We start from the raw sequence: 20419 nt of genomic DNA on the forward strand, positions 1-20419 counted from the left end.
ACAGTTTGTTGGTGTTTATATTCTATATGGGTGTGTAAACCTATTTACAAACTTATATGTATATCTATACTTCCTTGCGGGTGTGAGTGGTGGTTACTTAGCAGTCTTTTGCTAATGGTTCTTTGTGTGTTTTCCAGGTTTGCCTTAAAGCCTTTGCGTGAGCGCGATAGGGATATACCCGTCTGAGGAGGCTTAGATAGTGGTTATGTTTTTAGATTTATGCTTTGGCCTGTGAGCCATTTGAGACTTTATAACTCTTGATTAGTGATTTGGGCACTTATGATTATGAATTGAGGATTTTATTCTATTTTATATATGACAGCTTAGTTCGTTTCTTATGTTTAGCCTGTGCATCTAGGCTGTGTTTATACCTAGATGTGGCATGACGCCCTTAGGTTTTAAATTCGCTTCCGCTATGTTGTGTTTAGTTGGTTGAGATAGGCAGCTGTTGTGTTAAGTTTTATCTATCTCAGCCTGTGTGAGGTTGGGGTGTCACAGTTGGTATCAGAGCCTGTGTTGAGGTCTGAGTAGAGATCCTAGGGTTGAACTTTTGAGACTCTAGGACTTGATCAGTAGCAATTAAGGAGTTTGAGAATCCTAGGATGTGTGAATTCTAGGAATCGCGGTGAGGACACGCCTTGTTGTTTATATTGTTTGTGCCTTGTTAACCTTGTTGTTTGCAGCTTGCGGTTCGTCTTTTCGGGTAAGTCTTAATCGCTTTTGGTTAAGTTGCTTCGTTTTAGAATTGCCTAGGAGCCTGCTTTAGATTACGAGTAAGTAGTTAGTCAAGGCGAAACGATGGATAGCACCGTATGCGTCGAAGCAATCAGAAGATGGGCGGCTCGTTGAAGAAGACTAATCTACTCGCGGTTTGGAGTCAACGACAGCGATCTACGTTCTTCGGGAATTGGCGTCTTCGCGTATGAAGCACCGTCTGCGAGATCTTCGTTAACCTCAAGACTAGAAGAACAAGTTCGTGCAGCTGAAGTTCACCACAAGACGAAGAAAGCAATAGGAGCTCGAAGACTCAAGACTCAAAGACCCTCGGTTATGAGGGAACAGCAAGAGTAGACGTTGACGTGCTAATAAAGAGTCATGTCTCGCCATGTAGAAGCTTCGGGATCAATAATGAAGAACCTCGTGCGAGCTAAGCTTGGGGTTTGACGTGCATGAAGGATTGGAATGATAGGTTGGAAGGTGCATACCTTAAGATGGTCCTACCCATCCCTGAAGCGTCAACGAAGAAACAAGTTAAGAGTTGCAACCTCCAAGTACAAAGAATTAAACTCAGCTTCTAAGGCCACTAGTGACCATGATCGAATCTCCCTTCAAGATCAAGCGACCCCTTTCTAGTTGATCCTACCTTTTCGTGAACTTCCCCGATAATCTCTCGTTCTGCACCAATCAGTCAACAGCGACTCGTCGCCTTCAGCCTTTCTAGGAGTGATAAGGGTGTACACGTTACAGCTTATAAAGTAGAGCTATCCGAATTCTATATTCGTGAAGCATAAGAAGCAAGTCAAGATCCGCCAATCGGTCAGAGTGTCGTGATCAAATCGTCAACCCAAAGAAATCGTCTAGAGTGGGAAGACTCTTTCTCCTTCTTAAAACAGACTCCTTCTCCGTTCCTTGAAATCCCAATTATCCTTTCATTAAGAAATTCCTTCCAGTTGTACTAAACATCACTCCTATCTCTTTTTGGAAAACCAAATTGCTCTCTGTTTCTTAAAACTCTAGATGCCCTCTTATTGAAACCTCCCTTCTACCTGTTCCAAAGCCCTATCTCATCTTGGCTTGAAACTGAATTTGTCTTTCCTTCTTGGAAAGTGCATACCCTATCATTAAAGAATCCTTTCCATCTTTCTAGACCTCATTACTATCGACCCTTGAAACCGAATCTCTCTCATTCCCTTGGGGATTGCATACTCCTTTATCAAGGCATCCCTTTCTATCCATTCTGAACCTCCTTCTCACCTTCGTTGAAAATGAACTCCTCTCTCTTCGTTGGGAAATTGAATACCCTATCATAGAGAAAATCATTTCCATCCTCTCGAACATTGATCTTGTGTGCTTCTTTAAGATATCTTGTGCAAGGTGACAACCGCATTCCCTAAGTCGCAACCTTGATAACTCTTGATTCTACTCCTTACCAGTGATCATCCTTGAGTCTTGGACCTTAAACCCTCGAACCTTTCATTCTCTCTTCCCGTTGGGTCAAAATTTTCTAACCGGGCATATATGTTATATAAATATTTTCTCCATATGTACTATTGTACTAGTTTTTAACTCTCTGTCCCCAAAACGTTTTTCTGAGCTTCGGGGACGAAGCTCCTTTTAAGGGGGTAGAGTGTAACACCCCGAAAATTTCCTACTACTCTTTTGAATATTATAAGGGGGTTATTTTCTTCTTAATTAATTATTTAAATAACTATAAGCATAATTATTTTCCTATGGGCTTGAGATTTATATACTCATATATATATATATATATATATAATTTATTGTTGAGATTAATAATAAAGTCTATAGCCCAATATTTCTATAGTTATATATATATACATATAGTTCCTACATAAATATTATTATTGAGCCCATAATTATATATATATGTTTTATAGACTAAGACTATTCTTGAGCCCACAGATTATATTTTCTTAAGATGCATACTAAGCCCATAACTATATATATATGTATTGTAGACTATGGTTAGTGACCCAACCCAATTCCCTTAGCCCTACCATAAATAGCCCATACCCAAAATAGAAACCTAACTTACTAATTATACCCTATGGTATAAATATTAATATGTTATGGCCTTTGGAGCAGCAGCTGCTGGTTACGCCTCTCCGTTCTCTATCCATCCCATCTCTCTCTCTCGAAGATCCATCACGCCGACGACAATGGAAGACTTCCGGCGAGACTTCCATCCTTATCCCTCCCTTCCGGTGCTCCTTCCTCTGTGATGAAGCCATCGACATGGTAGCGTCACGACAGCGAGCTGTGTGCTTTGCTCTCCGGTGAGCTACGTGCGATTATGGTTTGGGTGGGCAGAGCAGCTCCGAAGGTGGGCGAAGCAGAGCTAAAGCCGACGGCAAGGTAGCGACACTGGTGCGGCAGCCTCCTCAACGACCTCCTCTGTTTCCGGCGCGGCAGGGCAGCGGCGGTGGAGCTTGGCATCGACGACCGGCGTCACCCTTCTCCTGCGACGGCGAGGCAACGATCGGCAGCGGAGCTTCGCAGCGGCGGGGGCTCCTCCCGGTGTCAAGGGCGTCGTCTTCCTCCTTTGTTATCTTCCTCGCTCGACGTCACCAAAGGCGGACGACGTGCAACAGCAGCTGACGGTGGAAGCTGACGGAAGTCCCCTTTCCGTTCGGTCAGCAGCGACGGTGGATGAGGGCGGTGTCCTCCTTTCCGCATGAGTGAATGAGCGAGCGTAGCAGCATCATCCTTCGTATGGTGACCAAAGACTCACAGCAAGGGTAATAACCGGTGGTTACACAACAGAACACAAGAACCAGAGTGGCACGGTGGTGTGGCTCTCGCATGTTGAGTTGAGGGGCGTGGGTTCGATTCCCAGTCTAGGCAGTTAAGGTAACGTTTTGGTTTATTAAGTATTAAGCTTATAGTTAGTATTAGTTACAATATTATGGTTTAAGTTTAGATTAGTATTGGTCATATTCTTGTTTTAGTATTAGATTGAGTATTAATTCAATTGGTCATATTATATTAGCCTTGGGCATGGATTATAGGATTATAGGTTATAATGGACCGACTAGGATTATTAATATCCTTGTTATTAATAGTTAGTGACGATATTAGAATTATATTAATCTTCAGGTTCGTGGTTATGAACCGAGCTTAGAGTTCGTGTTGCTTTGGATTATTATGCTTTCGGAATTAAATACGCTTCAAAGGTAACCATCATGTCCACTAAAATCTATTTTACACTCCTATTCTATATGATGATTAATTGGTGATTGGAAATCCTAAAATTCTTGTCGTTTAGCCCTATTTCCTGGACATATTTGTTGGATTTCATCTTGATCTTTTGCCTAGTGTTGTATGATCAATGATGCTATGGATTTCCCTATTTTTGGACTCTAAATTGGATGAAATGTGAGTGTTTTTTGTCTGATTTTGTATTCTGGAAGTTGGATTGTTGATCTGGGCAGAACTGTTCTGGGAAGGGTTTCGGGTTTGGCCTTGCGGAACACTTGGGCGGCACAATGTAACCCGTCGAAGTGCTCCGCAAGGTGGCGACGGTAGGTCCAGGCGGAAGGGAGAGGCCCGTTGAGGGAGGCCGTCTCCTTCTCGCGGAGGAGGCCGGCGGAAGGCAGTGGTCCGTTGAGGTGCTCCGCACGTTTGCTGGGAATCTGATTCCAGTGAACTGTCTTCTGTTGTTGTTGCCTGTTGTTGGTCCTTTGTTTCTGATTATTGTTGGATTGTTTTGTTGGGTATTTTTGCCATGTTTTTGGAGTATTTATTCATGTCATTTATTGGGTATTTTATACCATATCTTGGAGTATTGACTCATGTCTTCGGTTTCCATTTTTGGTATTCTTGATCTATTGATTCTTTGATTCACTATCTGGGAGTTGGTTTGTGTTCATATTTGAGATGAACACTTTGTTTTGGTTGCTTTGGGTTGATGTTGGAGTATGAGGTTGTGATGGTGGTTTTGTGGATGTTGTTGGTGGTTGTTGGTTGGATTTGGCTATGCTACTATTGACTGTGCTACTATTGACTATTGACTTCTGACTTTGGACTTCGGTCCCTGTGATTGGGTTGATTACCCCTGTGATTGGACTTCGGTCCCTGTGATTGGACTGTCGGTCCCTGTGATTGGACTTCGGTCCCTGTGATTGGACTTCGGTCCCTGTGATTGGGCTCATCACCCCTGTGTACCGGTTCTCCGGGTTTGGCTCTTGACCACTGACTTTGGGTTGGTCACCCCTGTGTACCGGTTTTTCCGGGATTGACTCTTGACTCCTGACTTTTGACTATGTGGTTTGACTTGGTTTGGTGGTTGGGTTGACTTGGTTTGGAGGTTGGAGTTGGGGTTCCTTCTTGGTCCGTTTTGTGAGCTCTTTTGCTAATTCGGTCGATACCTTATGGATCTCGGTTATGGTTCGTTATTGCATTATGCTTTGTTGTTGGCTATTGGCTTTGTTTGACTGAGTCTTGGTTTGTGATTCGTTCAGCTTATTATTGTTGAGTATCGTTTTCAACTACTGAACAGTTCGTTGGTGTTTATATTCTATATGGGTGTGTAAACCTATTTACAAGCTTATGTATATCTATATCTCCTTGCGGGTGTGAATGGTGGTTGCTTAGCATTCTTTTGCTAATGGTTCTTTGTGTGTTTTCCAGGTATGGAGTAGTTATGCGAGAGCGCGCTAGAGCTTTCCTTATGANAGACTTGGGGATTTCTACTTATCAGTTGGTATCATCAAAACCTATTACATGATGTTCCTAACAAAAGCTACATAAGCTTTTCCTCACTTCAAATTCCATCTCAAATGGGTCTACTTTGAGAAATAATTTATCATTCACCCATTATCCATTTTGAGCGTACAATATATTTCTCATTCACCCGTTATCCACATCGACCCCACCCAAATAGGTTGTGGACCCCACTTTAAATTGTACCACAAAATGGCCACTTAAATGCCATTTTAGTAGGGGTGTGCATTCGGTTAACCGTTCGGTTAACCGAACCGAATTAACCAAAATTTTAAAACCTTTAACCGTTAACCGAACCGAAGTATGTGTTACCGAATTAACCGAACCGAAATTTTTTTCGGTTAATCGGTCGGTTAACCGATTAACCAAATTTTTAAACCTAAAATATAAAATTCTAGAAATAACACCTAAAATAATAAATTTAATTAAAATAAAATACAAATCATCCATAACTTCAAATATTCAAACATCCATAACTTCAAATCTTCAATCTAATTAGTATTTAGTATTTATATTTAATTATTTATCTATATATATATAAATTCGGTTAACCGACCTTTCCAACCGAATTAACCGTTAACCAAAGTTTCAAGATTCCTTTAACCATTCACCGAACCGAATTTTTCGGTTCGGTGAATGGTTAACCGAAATTTTCGGTTCGGTCGGTTAACCGAAAAATTTCGGTAAATTGCACACCCCTACATTTTAGTGCCGTTTTTCTAACATTAAATTAACTCACCAGTCGCCACTCAGTCTTTGATAGTACTTCGGTTCCGCTACAGGGCTTTGTTTTACTTAGCTTGGACCACTGAACTTTGACGGCACTTCAGCTACAGACCTCGACGGCGATGGACTCCAGCGGCCAGACTTTGCGAGTCGCACTTCGACGGAGCACGGGAGCAGTCCAAAGTCCAGACCAAAATATTCAACCTTAGGGTTTTGCTATCTGTTAATTGAATTAATTCAACTCAAATTTTTTTAATTGGGTTTTTTGCTCAAAACAACGTCGTTTTGAGCGAAAAACCCAATTAAAAAAATCGAAAATAATCGGTCAAAATCGGTCGAGTTCACCGATTCGGCCGATTTAGCCGCCTAGCCAGCCGGCTAGGTGGCTGGCCGAGTTTTGGTCGCCTATTACTCAAAGCGGCATGGGCTAGGGGCGCCCAGTGCCTAGGAGCCGCCTAGCCCGAGTTTTACAACACTGTCACAAAGTAGTAAACTAATTGGTTATTCCTATGATGTGTGTACTAGTGAGGTTGAGCTACAACTCTTAATGAATTTATGTTCCTATGAGATGAGTGGTCTTATTGAAATTGACTTAATGAATTGAACGAGGTTGAGCTACATCTCTTAATGAATTCATAACCGTATGAGATGAGTGGTCTTATTGAGATGGACATAATGAATTGAACGCTTAATAACTGAGAAGGTGAGCATAAAATGCTCTTAATGATTTCATACTCTAATTTGGGTATAGTCTATTATAGACCTAACGAAATCACCTACTTGAGTGAAAAGGGTTAATTACCTTTTATGAAAGATACTGAGCTATCTTTCTAGAGCACTCATGAACATCCGAGGTTTAGTGATCAGCAGATATGTGTGGTATAGCCACTTCATGAAAATCTACCAAACCAACCTTGCATAGCTAAATCAACTATGGAAGCAAAATTCATAGCACTTGGTCTATCAAGCCAAGAAGTTGAGTGGTTAAGAAATATGTTGGTAGATGTGCAGTTCTGAGGGTGTCCCACAACTTCAGTACCTATACATTGTGATTCACAAACTTTCATTTGTATTGTAAAATAGTGTCTAAAATGGGAAGAGTAGACACATAAGAGTTAGACATGAGGCTGTACAATAGTTAATTGTTAACGGGGTGATCACAACTAATCGTCGGTTTTTGGTCGATTTCGGTCGATAACCGAAAAACTGAAATTTCGCAAACTATACAACAATTAATATTTATAAAAGTGTCCAAATCAAATTCTAAATGTGACTAATCAGTAATCAATGCAAACTGCTAATTAAAGTCTATATATATATATATATATATATATATATATATATATATATATATATAACTGCCAATTAAAGTCTATATATATATATATATATATATATATATATATATATATATATATTATCGGTTATCGGTCGGTGACCGATAACCGAAAGGCAATAACCGCAAAATAACCGAAAAATTGAAATTTTTTAAGATCAATAACCGAAACCGACCGAAAACAAAATTTTTCAGTCGGTTTGGTTATCGATTATCGATTATCGGGCGGCTAACCGATATTTTGCTCACCCCTAATCATAACGGAACATGTGAAGTCCAAGAGAAATATGGCAGATCCTTTCACAAGAGGTTTAAACTGGAAAGGCATCCTTGAAGCATCAAGGGAGATGGGTTAAAACCTATGCAATAAGGAATTTATGATGGATACCACTAAGGTGGTCAAAACGAAATCATGGAAAGGTTTATGTCTGATTTGTAAAATAGTCATAATTCACTCTGTAGCGTAGAATGGGTAGTCTATGTTGAGATAAACTTGACCGAGTTAAAGTTTATGTTGAGATAAACTTGACGGGTATGAAAAGTCTACACTGAGGTAAACATGACGGGAATTTTTGAAAGTTGATGTGTATTTTAGTGTTCAAAATTTATCTAACAGGTGAGTTCAAGATTCATATCACTATCGGGAAAAAAATTACTCAATGTCACTACGTGCTAGTTCAAGTTCTCAAACACTGATATTAAGATCATCTCCCTTGTATTGCTAAGAAATTATTTCTTTCTAGCATTCTTTAAGAATGTGTGAAGGACACTACTACAAAATTGATCATATAAGTGATAAGCTCCCAAGATACCTATATATTTCGGTATCCTTATGTGACTAATTTACGATATTATGTGCTTTAATTCAATAACCACATAAAAAGCTACCCTTGGTGTATTTTGAGACATTTCACAGGTCTCGGGAGCCGTTAGGCACAAGAGACGAGCAAAACCGAGCAGGACAGAAGTCCCATGGGCCCAAGATATTGCATCCACGCGTGAATGCCAATGTGGATGAATTCCAGTATGCCACCACGTGGCCATTCACGCGTGAAGGTCGCGTGAACGAGACACTGTGGAGAAATTATTTTAGGGCAAATTTTGGGAGATTATTTAAGGAAGCTTGATAGGATTTTTCAGGGAGCTTTTGGGAGAGAACACTTTTAGAAATGAGATTTCCATTCTTAGATTAGGTTTTACATTTCTCCTTGTAAATGAAGAATTGAAGCTTGGATTGAAGACTACCATTTCATTTACTAGGTGATTTCTATTTGAATCTTATTTCTATTTTACATACCTCGTTATTGGATTGAATTAGTTTATGAGCTTGAATTTATGATTATGTGTGGCTAGTTCAATCTAGGGATAGAGTTGTGTGAATCTATGTTGCTAGTGTGAAGATCCTATTTCTTATTGTGGATTTGATTGCTTTGATGTTGGGAAATCTATTCTTGTGTATTGATTGTTGGTTTGATTAGATATTGTATAGATTTGGCCAATCTATTGAGAGATTGAGACCCTGACTCTATCATGGTATTGATTTGAGTTGAGTTGTAGCTTTTTGCAATCTTAGATCCTATGGAATTCCATTATTGGGAATAGTAGGAAAGTGTGTAGTCTAGGTGTTTGATAAAATGTCTCTTAGGGCTTTTGGTTGCCAAATGGTACTCCTAAGTCTAAGAAGCCCTAGTACACAAAGGTGGAAAAGGACTAAGATGACACACTCTTGAATAGCCAACATAATTGCATCATTAGACCACTACTTGAGACACACGATGAAGCAGCATAGACAAGCACAACTCATTCCCTTATTTCTCATCGTTTATTAGTTTGATTTTAGTTACCTCTTGCACACTTACGTTTAATACATGCCATTCACCACATTCACCACCCTCACACGTCTCATCACGCGTTCATTCGATTGAAAGCAATAGCATAGATCAACCTCCACGTCCCTCCTTCGAGACCGACACTCGGGGGAGTTTTAGAGTCTTCGTTTTATCATTACCACATCTACATTACACACCTCACTCACCCTATGCATGCAAGCTTGTCAATAAGTATAACCTTGCACTACACCTGTTAAAAAAGGTGTAGTGTATTCTCAAAAAAAAAAAAAAAAGATATTACTTTCTGCGGCACCCATCGAGATCGAGTGCCGCGAAAAGTAAATTAGTAAAATATTAAATAACTTTTCGTACACCCACAGGGAGCGGGTGTCGCGAAAGGTAAATTATTATTTTAACAATTTACTTTCTATGGCACCCGATCTCGGTAGGTGCAATAGAAAGTAAATTATTAAAATAATAATTTACTTTTTGCGGCACCTGCTCCTTTGGGTGCCGCGGATAGTTAACCCCTTGTCTCCCCATCGACATTCAGATATAAGAAGAAAACAACAGTACACTTAGCCATTTCACACCCTCATCGGCATTCACCTCCCACCGTTGACATTCAGATCTTCATATGTGCCGCGCAGCCACTGTCACCGATGCCATTGTTGACACCGCTTGTCCGCCATTGCCATTCACATCCATTTTCTTCTGTTGACGACAATGACTGGTCAGCTAAGAGCTCTGCAACGTACGCCTCCTCTCCACCATTTTAACTTCTATGAGGTGAGTTTTATATTTTAATTTTTATCTCTCCTCCTTCGTTATTCAGATCTATACAACAACGACGGAGAGAGAAACAACGGCAGTGGCGGTGGTGCGGTGGAGGAGAAAGAACCTTTAATTTTGCTGTGCGGCTCAGATCTGAGCGTGCTCATTAATATTTAGATGAGAATCTCATCTTTTAAAATTCTTGTTTTTCTTTTTAATTGTTTATGAAGAGATTCTAGAGGTGTGTTTCAATATGGTAGATGTAAGTCTTGGATGTATTTTTAAATGCATTGGCTTCTAAAGAACATAAAAGAGACTACTACTTTCAGTGCACTTTTTCTTTTGTTTTAGTAAAGGAACTATTTAACATTTCAGTATTCGGAGATTTTGTCCAAACCTAATACTGAAAATTTCACTCAATGCATCGATCGGCAAAAAAGTCACAAAATTGAGTTCCTAAGCTATTATAAATTCATTCTCGATCTGTAAAATAGTTTGGTATTTGTTTCCTAAATTTCTTTTTTGTTTTTTTTTTCTTGGCAAGGCTAGATGGAAAGACGAATGGCTATATTCTGATAAATACCAATGGTGGATTAAACTAGATTAGATTTGAGGTTTGGTTGATATTTTTTCAATGATACATGTGATTTTTATTAAATAATACTACCTAGAATGTAGATTTGTGATATGGTTGCTGTGGCTAAAATCATGAAGGCAACACTTGTGCTTCCATCGCTTGATCACACTTCCTACTAGGCTGATGAAAGGTGCAGGCTACACTAGTCTGCCTTTCCTATGGATGGATAAACTAATTCTTTTAATTGCATTCGGCACAGTTTTAGGATGAGATTCAAATATAAAAAAAAAACGTAGAGAATGAACCATCCATAGGAAAACAAGCACTTGAGGAAATTAGATAAATGGTCAAAGAGAACAAAATTTAGAGAACCTAGGCATTGCCATTGTGAGTTTTGATCAACATACACAAAATATAGTTATAAAATCAAAGTATCCATTAGCAACATACTAAAACTGGACCAGTTTCTACAATCCCACTCATTTTGGAGTTACCATGATCAAAGCTTCTAACAGAAGACATCATTACAATTACTACAGAAGTATAACGTTTTAACGTAACAATTGATTTTATTGGTTGTTGGATGCCCACCATCATCTCTAGTTCTTTATTATTCATATTTATTTCTACAGAGTTATTTTCCATTCATATCTTTGATCCTCTTTTGTATGCAGTAGCTTTAAAGGTTTGTTTGATTGGCAACACTTCCATTGAGACTTTGAAGGATGATATTCACATAGTCGAGGAATTACCTCCTGAACTTGCTGGAATTGAGCCTTTCAACAAAACACCAATATCTTGGTCCAAGGTTAGGTCCCTTTGAACAGATCTTTTACAAGAATATACTGATCTGAATATCCAGGGAAATGCCATGGTTGTCAGTAGTGTGCCCACTGTGCAATGAATGAAAGCAAGCAAGTATTACTATTTGGCTTGTCAAAATGTTAACTTAAGCCTTTGATTAGTGACACTTGTGTGCTCTAATATGAATATGATGCTTATTTTCTCTGTTGTTTACCTTTCTGTGGTTCATATTTGCTGCCATGTTCATGCATTCTGTGATACTCACATGCTTTATTCTTTTGGTTGTTTATTTATTTTTATTTTTTAAACATTTTTTCAAGCTAGTTATTACATATCAGAGGTCCTTCCACTCCTGTAGAGGAGTAAAAGTGTAATGAGTTTTTTAATTACTAAAGGATTTTATTCTAATAGTGGGTTGTCATATGCATATTACTGTACTTTGTTGAAGGAGTGGGATTTTGTACTCAGTGTGATTGTGCAGTAGATGTTGCCTTTAATGTCCTTTATCAAATGAGATACCAAGGTTATTCATCAAATGTTCATATTTGTATGCAAGGTTCTCTGGCTTTTATTCACTTTGCTTATTGGACCACTCTAGTGGTTATTTTGATTATGCCTAGATTTGTTAATGTTTAGTGGTTATTTTATTCTTTAGAATGCATTTTTTAATTAATAAAGTAGTTCATTTATGTGTTTTGAAATATTAGGATTTGGTTAGATTATTATGTTTGTGTAAAAAAAAAATTATGTTAGGAACCCCAAGCTCTTGATTTTGATGATACCAAAGATCAGAGGAGACCCCCTAATTTTTCATTGTCTTTATTATCTGTTGTTTATGGGCTGAATACTTATTAGGACTCGTTGTAACGAGTTCATGACCAAACACGACGAAACTCGCGACCAAAGACTTAGAAGATCTCAAGGACGAAGACTTGAAGACGTAAAAGCCAAAGAATTACCAAGCTAAGAGAAGTCAAGAAGACTAAGGCCGAATACTGAAAGGGCCAGTCTTTTGAGACTTAGAGAAGACCGAATGATCAAGTTGTTTCATTCGTGGAGATAATGAGAGAATGATAAGGTCAATCATTCTCACGAGCACCGAAGGCATGAGGACTCTAAAGACATTCTTTGGAATATTGTTTTGTCCATAGGCTTGATTTTGTGGATGATCATTGTCAAACGAATTCTAGGAAGCAATCCCAAGGAACATTAAAAGCTATGTCCTTTTGTGTAAGACAAAAGACAAATTGTCTTTACACTAAAGTAGACAAACGGCTACAAGGTACTGACATCCACATGGGTTAACTTTACCCAGCGGATATTACACACTGGTCATAGGTTTTGAAATTTGATTTCCCTCCAACGGACTCAAATTTCATGCCTATAAAAACCCAAACTCCCTCTATTTGGAGTTGCTGGTTCATACGTGCAATAGGCTAATATAAGCTCTCAAGAATTTCAAAAGTGTGAAAAATATCTGAAAAAGTTCAAACTTTCAATCAATATTTTTAGAGAAATCTTGTGCTACTCAAGTGTTGATTCAATAAGCTCAAAACCAAGATTTCTAAGTTGGAGAAAAGTTCAACCATTCAACCAACCTCTACTTATGAGAAGTAGAAAGAGGCGGAGTAAACTCGAAGAAGTTGAAAAACCTACAAAAGCATCGCTTCCTAGCTTTGTGATCAAAGGAGCACGTTTGGGAAGATATTGTACAATATACGGAGATAATAGTGCAATCCTTCACAAGTTGTGAATAAGAGTGGAGTAGGCTTCGTTAATAGCCGAACCACTATAAAAATCCCTCTCTCTCTTACTCTATTACTTACTGCCTTTATCTATTGCATTGCACACTCACGAACCAAGCCTAATATTTTCTTATTTATCAAAATCGTGCAAAGTAATCTTAAAAACCAATAACATCTTTATTTCCGCTGCACATAGCTTTGATCAAGTATTAACTCTTTTAAGGGGTTTCTCTTTGTGAAAATATTCAAAACCTAGTGAGTCTATTCAAACCCTCCCCCCCCCCTTCTAGAGTCACTCCTCTACCTATCGGGACCAACAAGTGGTATCGGAGCTTGTACATTGAACGGTAGAGACTCTGTGTATTCTGCTTGGTGATCTCTTTTCAAAAATTTGAAAAATCTTTTCACACTTTGCACCATGTCTAAAATGGATCATCATAGACATTTCCTAATGTTTAATCTTTATAAGTTTGACGATTAGAAAGCTCGGATGTAGGCTAATCTCTCAGCGATCCATGATAAAATGTGAGACGTAATAACTGGCGGAGCAATTGAAATCTTGGAAGCCAATCCAAACCGAGTTGCTGAAGGACCAGGAACAGGAAAAAGACAACAAGCTCACCATTGCATTAAGAAGTTTAAAGACTTCAAGATGGGAGTAGGCGAGTTAGTATTCGATATGGAAGCATGATTCATGAAGTTTCTGATTGACATAGAAGACCTTGACAAAAAGCTTACTGAAAAAGAAATCAATCTAAAGATACTTCGAGGTCTTCCCAAAAGCAGGGAAATGAAAATCATAGCAATGCGAGATCATCGTGATCTTAAGACAACTAGCACCACACAAATCTTTAGTGATTTGAATGCATATGTTCGAGAAGGAAGCCTTGAATGAGGAAGAACCTGAGACAAGGAACATCGCATTAGTCGCAAATCAACAACCCTCATCATCCACAATAAGGTCGAACTCTAACCCCACTTATTTATTTTCTAATGACTGTTTTCTTTGTTTATGAGAAAATTCAAAAGGTTCATGAGGAAGAATCAACCCTATGACAACTCGGGTAAGCCGAGGACATTGAGACAAAGACAAGCTGACAAACCGAGCAGATCAAGGACTCGTGAAGTCGAGGAAGTGCAAATGCTTTGTGATAAGCACCAAGAATAGCACTTATAAGGGGACTTAATTAGATTAAAAGTGCATCGTTTTGACATCCGATTACAACAATTGCATGCATTTTAGCTCAAATGCGATCAAAATCTTCTAACAACATTTCTAGAAAGAGTTTTGAGGTATTTCACAGGTTGGAGAGGGATTTGAGGCTAAAATAGAGCAAAAGACAAACAAGCCGAAATGCAGTAGCGTCCCACGCAGCCTCACACGCGTGTGGCTGGGCGTGGAATTATTCCAGTAAGCTCCCACGCCCGCCACCACGCGTGGAAGCAAGCGTGGTCGGGCCAAGGGCCATTTTGGGAAATTTGTCCCCTTTTTGTCACATATATAAATCCTTTTGCCCAAAACCTAAGGACAACTAGAATAGATCAGAAATTCATAGAATAGGGTAGAATAGATCTAGAGGGTTTTCTCCCCTCTTGGGGGAAAATTCCTTTCTCTCATAGTTTAGAATAGATCAAGGGCAAGAAGGAAGATTGGGATTTCAAGATCAAGGTTGTAAAGATCCCCTTTCTAAGGGTGGTAACCATTCTCTCCAATTTCTAATTCAATACTTCTTTCTTTGAATTTTCCCTTTCTTTTTCTTGTTTCTTTAGCATGATAGAGTAGATTAGATAGGGGATTAGTGGCCCCATGGTAGATCTATGTGGATGTTTAAGATTATTGCTTTGAATTGTGAGTTGCTTGATTGTTGGATGTTGAACTTGTGTGGATGATGTTCTTCAAGCTTTGTGCCTTTTGTGGCTACAATAGTTAGCAAACCCAAAGGAAGTGAGTGTGTGCGCGATAGCGGCCACTCACGAGTCTAACTCGCCCACATCTCCGCTCTTAGTCTGAAAGGACGAGATCCGAGAGGAGTGGTAAACAAAGTGTTCGATGAAATGCCCCAACCGAATGAGGATGTGGGAGTCCAAAGTGTGACGGCACTTGGTAGTGTGCCACGAACTCCCTAGCCTATTCCACAACTTGCACTCGCAAAACCACCCAAAGATAGACCACATGGAAAAGCCTAAAGCCCCAATCTCCACTTTACTTTTATTTATTTTATACAACCATTATCAAACTTCCCCCTCTTACAAATGAATCCAACCATTAGCCATTCCCGTAACTCTTTCTCTTCAACCTCTTAGATGCCAACACACTAATTCGATTCCATTCGCCATCCTTGAGAGACACGACACTCGGGGAGTCTTGACTCTTCGTTTTACTACCTTCACTATCACCTCCCACTAAATTACTTCCATCAAAAATGGCGCCGTTGCCGGGGATGGCAAACGGTTTCGAATAGTGTTGACATATTAGAAGTAGAATTTTAAGAGTTCTTGAATTGCTTTCTTTTTGCTTATTTTATTTTCTTATTCTTGTTATTTATTTGTTTGAAGAAGTGAGCTTACATTGTCTTGAATATCTTGTGCTCACTTGCAACTACTTTTAGTTGCAAAATATTTGTTGTTGGCTAAGCTATTGTGTAGGAAATTCTCTTTAATCAAACCACTTGAAGCTTGCAAATAAGTGCTAAAATGAATCCCCATGGCTACCCACACCATAGAGGACAATCCTATACAAATCCTCAACCCCAACCATATCACTATTACCCCCATTCCACCTATACTTACCATCCACCAACATACCACTACCGACACTGTAACCCCTCGTCTATTCCGATAAGTTTAGGGTTCGAAAAATATTTTTTTAGGCTATGACATTTATAAGATGATCTCTCGGTACTTCAGAAGGATTTTTATAAGAGAGACTAGTTATTAATACGCTGCGATCTACGTACCGGTCATGAACCGTAAAAATTTTAAGGATGTATGTACTGTTCGAATTTCCCTAGGAAACGGATTATTAAGCATGATACGAGTAAGCGTGAATTTCCTTTTTAGTTAAAAGTGAGAATTAGACGAACCGTAAGAGTGAAATTTATTACGAACCTCCGTACCACTGTATTTCGCGAGATACCGGAAAATTGTCCGATTTTAGTGGTTGATGACGGGATTATTTTTTTAGAATAATTTTGGTATTAAAATTTTCCCGAATTAAGTAATATTCCTCCGAACTTTTATCTGATTTAATCCCTAACTGGCAAAGGAGTCTTACTCTACAAGACACACCATGGGGTTGTGACAAGTGTCACAATTATTTACCACATGGTAAATAATTAACTAAAATATCAAGGATGAGTATGGGATAAGCCATGCTAGTTAGCTTAAGCTCCAAGTTATTCCCCATCTCTCCCACACTCATTTTCAAAATTAAGGAGAAGGAAAAGAAGAGAAAAAAAAATATCATCTTCCTCTTGGGATCCAAGAACTCCATAGCTATTTTCTTCAACACAAGTGCTTCCATAATAGGTAAAACTTTGGTTTTATTCAGTTAATATGGCTAGAATCCTTCCTAGAACTTAAGTTTAAGCTAAGGATTCATGAAAATGTTGTTATTATGGTGATTATTGTTTAGGATCTTCGGTGAAAATTTTGGAGGAGAGGATCACAACTTGTCTACGGTAGTAAAACTACTTGGGAGGTAAGGAATCCCTTAAGTGGGTTTAGTCACTTGAAACTGAACAATTGCTAGTAAATTATAAGACTTGGAATTTTATGTGAAAATTATGTGTTAAGTTTGTGGATCTTTAAGTTGGTTCAAAAGACTACACTTTAAATTTTTGATAATTTTTTTATACATGTTCATAGCTAATTTATGCATGTATATGTTGTATTTATGTCCATATAGGCTTATACTTGTGAAAATAGTGGAAAATCGAGGCGTTACAACGCGGTTTTTGCTGCCCGAAACTGGCAGATTCGGATGGACGCGGCCTTGGACGCGCGTCCATCGGCGTCCAGTGCTTCGGGATCACGGCCGAAAGGCCGGACGCGACCACGGACGCGCGTCCACTGCGCGTTCGTTGGTGTCCAGTGTTTCGGCATCACGGCCGAACGGCCGGACGCGCGCGTCCGCCGTGCGTCCGGCGGTGCGGGAATTCGCGCGACTGCGGTCCGCGATTCTATTTTCGACCGAACTTTCTTCCGTAATTTTTGCTCTTGCATGATATGATGTTTGAAAGGCCTACGGGCACCCGAGTTCGATTTCTGAAAGTTCAAATATTGTTTCACTTCCGTATTTTGACCTGCGGGAGGCATAAGTGCCGTGGCCCGAGGTTGTTGAGATGTTTGACCTGCGGGAGGCATGAGTTTCGTGACCCGAGGTTGTTGAGATGTTTGACCTGCGGGAGGCATGAGTGCCGTGGCCCGAGGTTGTTGAGATGTTTGACCTGCGGGAGGCTTGTGTGCCGTGGCCCGAGGTTGTTGAAAATACTCCAAAAAGGCCTCACACTTATCCAGGGGGAAACTAAGTGAATTCTAACTATAAAATTTTAGTTACTCCGTAACTATGTTGAAAAATAAAATGTCACGAATTTTGAGCACTGAAGTGTGCTGTTGAACTCTCTCTCTTTTGAGTTCAAAATGATGAAAATTCCCGAAAATGAAAGTATTATATGTTGATGCAACTCATATACTCTACTATACTTTCTTTTGTTGATAATCTGGTTGCAGGTAGATTTTCAACTTATGGGCAAAGCTTACAGCTTTCAAATTATTAATACATTTTCGAAACCTTTGTTTACTTTTGAGTGACAATGGATGTCCTTACTTAGCCGTCGTGCTAACTACACTTCGTTGTGTCCTTTATCAGATGCAGTCTAGCGTGGGCTCGTGCAGCCCGGGAACTCTGATGACTTATCAGAGTTCATGTTTCCTATCGTAGACTATGATGATTATGTACAGTATCTAGCAGGCGACGACCCGTATACTCCCGGCTTCGCTCCTGATCCTCCAGCTCCGGCTTATGCTCCTGATCCTGTTCCTGCTCCTGTTCACCCGGTTGTACCTGTCTGGTCTCCTGTTCCCAGTAGTCCATTGTGTTTCATGGATGCTGTTCAGGCGAGTTATGGGTTCTACCCCATCGAGGTTTAGATGAGAGAATAGCCCAAACTTTGTTCTAATGGGCCGAAAGAAAACTCTTGTACCTATTTGTAGCTAGTATAGCTACCCTTTTGCTACTCATATATACATATATGAAGTTATGACGGGTTTTGACGATATGAAACAATTTCCTTATCTCTAGCCTGTCCATCTAGAGTGAACTCTTTCTAGATTTGATTGGGTTCAATCTAGGTGTGGCGGTAACTACTCCGGATGTACGGTATAGCCGAGCCGGGGTGTTACTGTAACCCCTCGTCATTCCGGATCAGATTAAGGTTCGAGAAATATGTTTTAAGCTAAGACATACCTGAGATGAGTGACCGATGCGTCAAAAGGATTTTTATAAGGAAATATAGTTGTTATCAAGCTGTGATCGTTCGTGCCGGTCACGAACCGTAAAAAAAAAATAATAATAATAATAATTTTAGGAACTAGTATTTGGACTCGTTTGTCCTAGAAAAGGGATTTCTAGACACCATACCATTATTTTTGAATTTCCTATTGAATTAAATTAGCCCATAGCAGCAAAAATTTATTTTTGATCGTACATCGCGAAGATTCTGCGGTGTACCGAACCTAGCCCAAATTGGAGCTTTTGACTGGAATAAAATTTTAGTTTCAAGAATATTCTATTTAAATTATTTCCTACCAAAATTTCATCTGTTTTAACCCCAAACAGTCCATGTTAAGATATTTTTCCAAGATTTCTAGGATTGTGACACTTGTCACTTTAATCCACCCCTAAATATTATTATATAAGTGGGAAATGAATTTTTGGTCTTCATTTTCCCCATTTGGCCGAAACAAGGGAGAGGAAAAGGAGGGAATTTTCTTCATCTTCAACCTCAAGTCTTAAGAACTCCATAACCAATCCTTCTTCACATCTTCATCAAAGATTCGGTAAAACTTTAATTTTATTCGGTAGATAGCTTTATTTCCTTTCCTAGTTTAAGAATCTAAGTCTTGATTTCTTGAATCTTGTTGTTATGATGATGAATTGGGAGCTAGGGTTTCAAGAAGGAATTGGGGAAAATCCACCAAAAGCATCTTTAAGACAATATTAACTACTTTGGAGGTAAGGAGTTCCCTTAAGTTGGACTAGATTGCTCAAGTTTGAATAATTGATGGTTGATTGTGACTTGGTGAAATTTAGTAAAAATGTTTAGTATAAGTTGCCTGTATATGGTGTATATAAGGTGTATGTATAAATTATGCTTATGCCATATAGGCTTATACTTGTGAAAATATTGAAATAAAATCAAGCTAGTTTCTGGCAGTGACTTCCGTGAATTTTTGGGAAAAATCGGTAAGGTATTTTGATCCAATTTTTTTTTATACATGTAGTTCTATACGTGTAGATGCTACCATAAAAATTTCATAATTTTTGGAGTAGTATAAGTGTGGTTTCAAAATTATTTTCCAAAACTGGTCCAGAGAGAAGAAAAATCCGGACAGCACACTGCCAAGGGCAAAAAGGGAATTTTCTGTGTAAATTCGTGAACCTAGATGACCAAAACTTTTTATGAACATCAATTACTATGAGTTAGGGTTCTACCATAAAAATTTCAAGTGAAAAAGAGTTCGGGAACTATTCTTACCGGCTCGATCTTTCAAACTGCGCCAAGCTGAATTTCTGAAAAGAAATGGTTAAAACCAATGTCGTTAAAGAGAAAAGAGAAGGAAAACCTTAGTTTCTGAGCAAGAGGAGGAGGACCTTGACTAACCCACGGGTGGCATATGCTCTGCATGAAGTGCCCTTGCCCAGCGGTTGTTACATATTAAATGTTGTGCCGTATGACATCCAATTCATACTTATGCGACGTCTAGTCGCTGGGTACTATATAACTCGTCGGATGCGGTATTCCCACGGGGGTGTGCACACTTAAGGTATAGATACCCCGATTATTGCGGGCAGGTTTCGTTTTAACGGACCCGGTTAGGCCGACTGGGAATCATTTTAACGTACCTGGTGCCAAGGGATCAGCGTTAGATCGGGGNATGGACT

The 20419-nt window shown here is 39.2% G+C and overlaps 1 long non-coding RNA gene across 1 annotated transcript; it reads left to right on the forward strand.

Annotated features, from left to right (window-relative positions):
- Positions 1-19154: 19154 nt before the first annotated feature.
- Positions 19155-19694, forward strand: LOC116012186. The gene is made up of 2 exons (XR_004097125.1): positions 19155-19314; positions 19423-19694. It is a non-coding gene; the product is annotated as an uncharacterized LOC116012186 (long non-coding RNA).
- The last annotated feature ends 725 nt before the right edge of the window (positions 19695-20419 follow it).

This window comes from Ipomoea triloba, chromosome 3, assembly GCF_003576645.1.
Source record: "Ipomoea triloba cultivar NCNSP0323 chromosome 3, ASM357664v1".
Lineage (NCBI taxonomy): Eukaryota > Viridiplantae > Streptophyta > Magnoliopsida > Solanales > Convolvulaceae > Ipomoea > Ipomoea triloba.